A 9739-nucleotide genomic window follows, 5' to 3' on the forward strand; every position below is an offset into this window, starting at 1 on the left:
TACTGCAGGGACCTGCTAACAGGGTGTGGCCAATTTCTCTCTCTCATCCCTTCTAACTCTTCTTTCCTTCATTTCATTTATTCATAAGTGATAATTATCCAATACATTGTTGCTACTATTACTTTGAACAGCTCTCTTTTAGAGCAGCTAAGAATAAGGAAAATATAATACTTTATTTTACCTTCATTTATTCTGGCTCTAATGCTCTTCCTTCCTTTATGTAAACTTTCTTATCTGTATCATTTTCCATCTCTCTGAAGAACTTCTTAACATTTTCTGCAAGTCTACTGGCAACCAATTCCCTCAATTTTTGTCTGAGAAAGTCTTTATTTTTTCTTCATGTTTGAAGGATAATTTCACTGGATATAGAACTCTAGGTTGATGATTATTTTTTTCTTTCAATCCTTTAAATATTTCCCTCATTCTCACTTGCATGGTTCTGAAGAGAAGTCTGATGTAATCCTTATGCTTTTTCTTCTGCCTTTTTTTATCAAAGTTTCTCTTTTTTGTTAGTTTTCTGCAGCTTGAATATAATATGCGTAGGTGTAGTTTTATTACATTCTCTCCTTGGTGTTCTCTGACCCTTGATCTGAGGTTTGGTGTCTGTCACTAATTTTGGAATATTCTCAGTCATTGTCACTTCAAATATTTCTTAACGTTCTTTTCTTTCTTTACCTTCTGGTATTCCTACTACATGTGTCTTACAACTCTTATAATTGTCCCACAATTCTTAGATACCTGTTCCTTTTCTTTGGTCTGTTTTCTCTTTGCTTGCAGCTTGGGATATTTCTATTCACATATCTTCATATCTTATATCATTGATCCTTTCCTCAGCTGTTTCTACTGATGAGCCATCAAAGGCATTCCCCATTTCTGTTACAGACTTTTTTATTTCTAGCATTTAGTTTTGATTCTTTCCGTCTCTCTGCTTACATGATCCATCTGTTCTTGTATGTTTTTTACTTTTCCACTAGAGCCCTTAGTATCCTAATTATAATTATTTAAAATTCTAGTCATTTCTGAGTCTAGTTCTGGTGCTTGCTCTATCTCTTGAGACTGTGGGTTTTTTTTTTGTGTGTGTGTGTTGTTTGTCTTTTTAACCTTTTATCATATCTCATAGTTTTTATTGAAAGCTGGACATGATGTATTGAACAGAAACACTAGTGAACAGACCTTTACTGTCAGGTTTTATACTTATCTGGCTAGAAGTTAGGCTACATTTACTGTTTGCTGTATCTGTAGGTGTCAGAGGTTAACATTTCCTTTACTGACCTTGTTTTGTATCATTTGCTGGCCCTTGGTCTTTCTTAGAGTCTCTTTCTTAAGTAAAATCTGAGCATTACAATTCTTTCAGCTATAATCCCCTGTTATTATGAAGGAGTCCTATTGATGTGGCAGTAAGTGTGAAGGGGAAGTGTCCTATGACTCTGTTACCGGGTCTCTGTCTTTTCATGGGTCTGTACCCTGGCCTGTGACCCTTACAACTACTTGTTAACTTTTCTCCCTTTCAGTGAGACAGGAAGGCACTGGAGTTGTGCATTTCCCTTCTCCCATATGAAAAGTTAGAAGGAAATGGAGCTGGACATTTCCCTCGTCGCGTATCAGCTAAGGTCTGGTAAAATCATTTCTCTGGAAAGAAGGACTTTGTTAAGGAGAACAGAATGCTTTGGGCATATTTCAAAATAGTTACTTTTCCCCTTCCTCTGCCAGAAGCAGCAGGGGATTTTTCTCTGATCTTCACTGTGAGAAGCTGGTGAGGCTCAAGAGGGTAAAACTCACAGAAGTGTGGGGACCCTCCTACTCCTGGGCCCACAGGAGCCTTTTTTATATCTTTTTTTTTTCTTTTCTTTATATCTAAGCGGGTCCAGGCTCAGTCTCCAGCAATTGGTCAACTACCACTTATGTGTTCCTACCAGTTCCTGGGCCCTGTGGCTTCTGTTCCCAATAAACAGTGATTCTCTGTATTTATCTGTCTCTCCAGTTTTGGGGGCAGATGTTTGCTCTGTTGCCTCAATTCTCTGATGGATCTAAGAAGAGTTGTTGATTTTTAGTTTGTTCAGCTTTTTTGTTATGAGAACAGGACTGATGGTCTCCAAAATTTTCACATGTTAGACCCCGATGGTCTTACCAATGAACTTGACTAAACTTAAAAAACAGATACAGAGGTGTAAAAACTATTAAATATCTTTTAAAACGTGCAATGTTTTCAACATAAGGTACAAGTCTTTTTACAAACCTTCTATAAATACCAAAGTTAGTACAAAAATTGAAAATTGTAGGTCTACCTCTCTTTTGAATGTAGAGGCAAACGTCCTAAATAAAATATTTAAAGGTGATCCAACAGATTTTTTTTGGACATGTGGCATGAGGGATCTTAATTCACTGACCAGGGATCAGTGAATTCCTTTCCTGCCCCTAATCCTTCCCCTTGCAGTGGAAGCACGGAGTCTTAACCACTGGACCACCAGGGAAGTTTCCAACAGATTTTTTATAATTTCCTTTCTTGTAAAAAACATTTTTGGAGAAGCATCTTAGCTTTTCTGATAGCTTCATTACCACAAATGAGAAGTTTTTTGTTTTTAATTCGCTGAACCATTTATGGAGGACAGTGTTAGGCCCCAAACAGATATTCTATATATGTTTTCAGTGAATGGATGAATATAACATGCAAAGCTTTCTAAGGGGAGTTGTGAGAAGCACATAATGAAAGGGCAAGGTCGCTGCCCTTCAGGAGCTCACAGTCTCGTGGGGAGTCAGCCATAAACGTAACAGACTAACCCAAATCGGATTGTGATAATTGCCGCTATAGAGAAACAATCACAATTCTATAAGTGTGTGTGGGAAAGAGAGATTAATTCTAAAAGGCAGTGTTTATTTAGATCATGGTTTAAGAAATAGAGGGAAATGAAGCTTTCTGACTAAACTTAATTTCACAATTACCAAGAATCATAGAATCAGATTTGCACCGTGCTCTAACAGAAGCTTAGTTTTATTGCCAATTAGATCATAGAACCGTTTTAAAATGCTTATTCTGGATTCCAAAAACTTCATTGTAGACCCTGAGTTTTTCAAAACTTTATCACTCTAAAGGTAATACCCTGTCACTGTTATGGCAAATAGAAAATATCCTTGGTATTTTGTCTCAATGTGCATGACTTAAACACTCCAGCCCCTCAATGTCTCATTCACTGTTTCTGGAGATCCTCAGGAAAATTTCATATGAACATGTATATAGTCCTTTCTGGATCTTTTGCCCTGTCCTTCCTTCTTACTGTGTGGTCCACAGCTCTAGAAGCCTTGTACGTAAGTGTCTCACCTTGTCACGGCTGCTAGAGCCTCCTGGACCCTCAGCAGTGTTGCCTCTCACTTCTTTCCTACAACAAAGTTGTTTTATTCATATAGAAGGGAAAAGGGCTGCCCCCCACACTGCATGGCCCTTTGTGAAATGGGCACTGGTGTGGCTTGTGCTTCCATGCCCCTGAATCACACACACACACACACACACACACACACACACACACCCCTTCCATTCTTTTTAGCTTCTGCATGAACCTAAGGAGTTAAGAAAGGGGACTGTCTTCCAAGACATACTCTTTTTTCTTTTCCTATTCCCCCATGAACTTTCCCATTACTCTCTCTTTCAGGCAAACACTCTCCTCTCACAAATCAGGCAAAAAAAAAAAAATCTCTTCCAAATCCTGTAGGCTTTTTTTTTAAAACATCTTTATTGGAGAATAATTGCTTTACAATGGTGTGTTAGTTTCTGCTTTATAACAAAGTGAATCAGCTATACATATACATATATCCCCATATCTCCTCCCTCTTGTGTCTCTCTCCCACCTCCCTATCCCACCCCTCTAGGTGGTCACAAAGTACAGAGCTGATCTCCCTGTGCTATGTGGCTGCTTCCTACTAGCTATCTATTTTACGTTTGGTAGTGTATATATGTCCATGCCGGTTTCTCACTTTATCCCAGCTCACCCTTCCCCCTCCCCATGTCCTTAAGTCCATTCTCTACATCTGCGTCTTTATTCCTTTCCTGCCCCTAATCCTTCAGAACATTATTATTATTTCTTTTTAGATTCCATATATAAGTGTTAGCATATGGTGTTTTTTTTTCTCTTTCTGACTTACTTCACTCTATATGACAGACTCTAGGTCTATCCACCTCACTACAAATAACTCAATTTTTTTTCCTTTTATGGCTGAGTAATATTCCATTGTATATATGTGCCACCTCTTCTTTACCCATTCATCTGTTGATGGACACTTAGGTTGCTTCCATGTCCTGGCTATTGTAAATAGTGCTGCAATGAACATTGTAGTACATGACTTTTTTTTTTTTGCGGTACGCGGACCTCTCACTGTTGTGGCCTCTCTGGTTGTGGAGCACAGGTTCTGGACACGCAGGCTCAGCAGCCATGTCTCACAGACATGCTCCGCGGCATGTGGGATCTTCCCAGACCAGGGCACGAACCCATGTCCCCTGAATCGGCAGGCGGACTCTCAACCACTGTGCCACCAGGGAAGCCCATATGACTCTTTTTGAATTATGGTTTTCTCAGGGTATATGCCCAGTAGTAGGATTGCTGGGTCGCATGGTAGTTCTATTTTTAGTTTTTTAAGGAACCTCCATACAGTTCTCCATAGTGGCTGTATCAATTTACATTCCCACCAACAGTGCAAGAGGGTTCCCTTTTCTCCACACCCTCTCCAGAATTTATTGTTCGTAGATATTTTGATGAAGACCATTCTGACCAGTATGAGCTGATACCTCATTGTAGTTTTGATGTGCATTTCTCTAATGATTAGTGATGTTAAGCATCCTTTCATGTGTTTGTTGGCAATCTGTATATCTTCTTTGGAGAAATGTCTCTTTAGGTCTTCTGCCCATTTTTGGATTGGGTTGTTTGATTTTTTTGATATTGAGTGGCATGAGCTGCTTGTATCTTGTGGAAATTAATCCTTTGTCAATTGCTTCATTTGCTACTATTTTCTCCTATTCTGAGGGTTGTGTTTTCATCTTGTTTATAGTTTCCTTTGCCGTGCAAAAGCTTTTAAGTTTCATTAGATCCCATTTGTTTATTTTTGTTTTTATTTCCATTTCTCTAGGAGGTGTGTCAAAAAGGATCTTGCTGTGATTTATGTCATAGAGAGTTCTGCCTATGTTTTACTCTAAGAGTTTTATAGTGTCTGGCCTTATATTTAGGTCTTTAATCCATTTTGAGTTTATTTTTGTGTATGGTGTTAGGAAGTGTTCTAATTTTATTCTTTTACATGTAGCAGTCCAGTTTTCCCAGCACCACTTATTGAAGAAGCTGTCTTTTCTCCATTGTATATTCTTGCCTCCTTTATCAAAGATAAAGTCTCCATATGTGCATGGGTTTATCTCTGGGCTTTCTATCCTGTTCCATTGAGCTATATTTCTGTTTTTGTGCCAGTACAATACTGTTTTGATTACTGTAGTTTTGTAGTACAGTCTGAAGTCAGGGAGCCTGATTCCTCCAGCTCCGTTTTTCCTTCTCCAGATTGTTTTGGCTATTTAGGGTCTTTTGTGTTTCCATACAAAATGTGAAATTTTTTGTTCTAGTTCTGTGAAAAATGCCAGTGGTAGTTTGATAGGGGTTGCATTGAATCTGTAGATTGCTTTGGGTAGTATAGTCATTTTCACAATGTTGATTCTTCCAGTCCAAGAACACAGTATATGTCTCCACCTGTACCATCTTTAATTTCTTTCATCAGTGTCTTATAGTTTTCTGCACACAGGTCTTTTGTCTCCTTAGGTAGGTTTATTCTTAGGTATCTTATTCTTTTTGTTGCAATGGTAAATGGGAGTGTTCCCTAATTTCTCTTTCAAATTTTTCATCATTAGTGTACAGGAATGCAAGAGATTTCTGTGCATTAATTTTGTATCCTGCTACTTTACCAAATTCATTAATTAGCTCTAGCAGATTTCTGGTGGCATCTTTAGGATTCACTATGTGTAGTATCATGTCATCTGCAAACAGTGACAGATTTACTTCTTTTCCAATTTGGATTCCTTTTATTTATTTTTCTTCCCTGATTGTTGTGGTTAAAACTTCCAAAACTATGTTGAGTAATAGTGGTGAGAATGGGCAACCTTGTCCTGTTTCTGATCTTAGCGGAAATGGTTTCAATTTTCACCATTGAGAATGATATTGGCTGTGGGTTTGTCATATACGGCCTTTTTCATGTTGAGGTAAGTTCCCTCTATGCCTACTTTCTGGAGGGTTTTTGTCATAAATGGGTGTTGAATTTTGTCGAAAGCTTTTTCTGCATCTATTGAGATGATCATATAGTTTTTCTCCTTCAATTTGTTAATATGACGTATCACATTGATTGATTTGTGTATATTGAAGAACACTTGCATTCCTGGGGTGTACCCCACTTGACCATGGTGTATGATGCTTTTAATATGCTGTTGGATTCTATTTGCTAGTATTTTGTTGAGGATTTTTGCATCTATGTTCATCAGTGATATTGGCCTGTAGTTTTCTTTCTTGTGACATCCTTGTCTGGCTTTGGTATTAGCATGATGGTGGCCTTGTAAATGGGTTTGGGAGTGTTCTTCTCTCTTCTATATTTTGGAAGCATTTGAGAAGGATAGGTGTTAGCTCTTCTCTAAATGTTTGATAAAATTCGCCTGTGAAGCCACCTGGTCCTGGGCTTTTGCTTGTTGGAAGATTTTTAATCACAGTCTCAATTTCAGTGCTTGTGTTTGGTCTGTTTATATTATCTATTTCTTCCTGGTTCAGTCTCAGAAGGTTGTGTTTTTCTAAGAATTTGTCCATTTTTTCCAGGTTGTGCATTTTATTGGCATATAGTTGCTTGTAGTAATCTCTCATGCTCCTTTGTATTTCTGCAGTGTCAGTTGTTACTTCTCCTTTCTAATTCTATTGATTTGAGTCTTCTCCCTTTTTTTCTTGATGAGTCTGACTAATGGTTTATCAATTTTATTTATCTTCTCAAAGAACCAGCTTTTAGTTTTATTGATCTTTGCTATCATTTCCTTCATTTCTTTTTCATTTATTTTTGATCTGATCTGATCTTTATGATTTCTTTCCTTCTGCTAACTCTGGGTTTTTTTGTTCTTTTTCTAATTACTTTGGGTGTAAGGTTCGGTTGTTTATCTGAGATGTTTCTTATTTCTTGAGGTAGGATTGTATTGTTATAAACTTCCCTCTTAGAACTGCTTTTGTTGCATTCCATAGGTTTTGGGTCGTCATGTTTTCATTGCCATTTGTTTCTGGGTATTTTTTGATTTCCTCTTTGATTTCTTCAGTGATCTCTTGGTTATTAAATAGTGTATTGCTTAGCCTCCATGTTTTTGTAATTTTTACAGATTTTTTTCCTGTAATTGATATCTAGTCTCATAGCATTGTGGTCAGAAAAGATATTTGATATGATTTCAATTTTCTTAAATTTACCAAGGCCTGATTTGTGACCCAAGATATGATCTATCCTGGAGAATGTTCCATGAGCAGTTGAAAAGAGTATTCTGTCATTTTTGGATGGAATGTCCTATAAATATCAATTAAGTCCATCTTGTTTAATGTATCATTTTTAACTTGTGTTTCCTGATTTATTTTCATTTTGGATGATCTGTCCATTGCTGAAGGTGTGGTGTTAAACTCCTCTGCTATGAATGTGTTACTGTCATTTTCCCCTTTTATGGTTGTTAGCATTTGCCTTATGTATTGAGGTGCTCCTATGTTGAGTGCATAAATATTTACAATTGTTATATCTTCTTCTTGGATTGATCCCTTGATCATTATGTAGTGTCCTTCTTCGTTTCTTGTAATAGTCTTTATTTTAAAGTCTATTTTGTCTGAAATGAGAATTGCCACTCCAGCTTTCTTTTGATTTCCATTTGCATGGAATATCCTTTTCCATCCCCTCTCTTTCAGTCTGTATGTGTCCCTAGGTCTGGAGTGGGTCTCTTGTAGACAGCATATATATGGATCTTGTTTTTGTATCCATTCAGCCAGTCTATGTGTTTTGGTTGGAGCATTTAATCCATTTACATTTAAGGTAATTATTGATATGTATATTCCTATTATCATTTTTGTAATTGCTTTGGGTTTGTTATTGTAGATCTTTTCCTTTTCTTGTGTTTCCTGCCTAGAAAAGTTCCTTTAGCATTTTTTGTAAAGCTGGTTTTGTTGTGCTGAATTCTCTTAGCTTTTGCTTGTCTGTAAAGGTTTTAATTTTTCCGTCGAATCTGAATGAGATCTTTGCTGGGTAGATTAATCTTGCTTGTAGGTTTTTCCCTTTCATCACTTTAAATATGTCCTGCCACTCTCTTCTGGCTTGCAGAGTTTCTGCTAAAAGATCAGCTGTTAACTGTATGGGGATTCCTTTGTATGTTATTTGTTGTTTTCCCCTTGCAGCTTTTAACATTTTTTTCTTTGTATTTAATTTTTGATACTTTGTTTAATATGTGTCTTGGTGTGTTTCTCCTAGGATTTATCCTGTAAGGGACTCTCTGTGCTTCCTGGACTTGATTAACTATTTCCTTTTACCTTATTAGGGAAGTTTCCTACTATAATCTCTTCAAATATTTTCTCACTCCCTTTCTTTTTCTCTTCTTCTTCTGAGACCCTTATAATTCGAATGTTGGTGCATTTAATATTGTTCCAGAAGTCTCTGAGACTGTCCTCAATTCTTTTTATCCTTTCTTCTTTATTCTGCTCTGAGTTAGTTATTTCCACTAATTTATCTTCCAGGTCACTTATCCATTCTTCTGCCTCAGTTATTCCACTATTGATTCCTTGTAGAGAATTTTATATTTCATTTATTGTGTTGTTCATCGTTGTTTGTTTGCTCTTTAGTTCTTCTAGGTCCTTTTAAAACATTTCTTGTACTTTCTTCATTCTATTTCCAAGATTTTGGATCATCTTTACTAACATTACTCTGAATTCTTTTTCAGGTAGGCTGCCTTTTTCCTCTTAATTTGTTTGGTCTGGTGTGTTTTTACCTTTCTCCTTCACCTGCTGTGTGTTTCTTTGTCATCTCATTTTACTTAATTTACTGTGTTTTGTGTATCCTTGGGTATCTGCAGGCTGCAGATTTGTAGTTCCCATTGTTTTGGGTGTCTGTCCCCAGTGGCTAAGTTTGGTTCAGTATGTTGGGTAGGCTTCCTGGTTCCTGTGTTCTGGTGGATGAGACTGGATCTAGTCTTTCTGGTGGGCAGGACTGCATCTGGTGGTGTGTTTTGGGGTGTCTGTGACCTTATTATGATTTTAGTCAGTCTGTCTACTAATGGGTGGCATTGTGTTCCTGTTTTGTTAGTTGTTTGGCATAGGGTATGCAGCTCTGTAGATTGCTGGTCGTTGAGTGGAGGTGGGTCTTAGTGTTGAGATAGAGATCTCTGGGAGAGCTTTTGCCATTTGATATTAACTGGAGCCGGGAGGTCTCTGGTGGACCAATGTCCTGAACTTGGTTCTCCCACCTCAGAGGCGCAGGCCTGACACTCAGCTGGAGCACCGAGAGACCCTGTCAGACACACAGCTCAGAAGAAAATAGAGAAAAAAAGAAAGAAAAATAGAAGTAAAGTTATTAAAATAAAAAATAATTATTAAAAATAAAAAAATTAAAAAGTAGTAAAAAAAGAAAAAAAAAAAGAAAGAAAGAAGAGAGCAACCAAATGAAAAAACAAATCCACCAATGATAACAAACACTAAAAACTATACAGAAAAAAACAAACAGACAGAACACT

The sequence above is a fragment of the Lagenorhynchus albirostris genome, chromosome 5 (genome assembly GCF_949774975.1).
Source record: "Lagenorhynchus albirostris chromosome 5, mLagAlb1.1, whole genome shotgun sequence".
In the NCBI taxonomy this organism is placed as follows: domain Eukaryota; kingdom Metazoa; phylum Chordata; class Mammalia; order Artiodactyla; family Delphinidae; genus Lagenorhynchus; species Lagenorhynchus albirostris.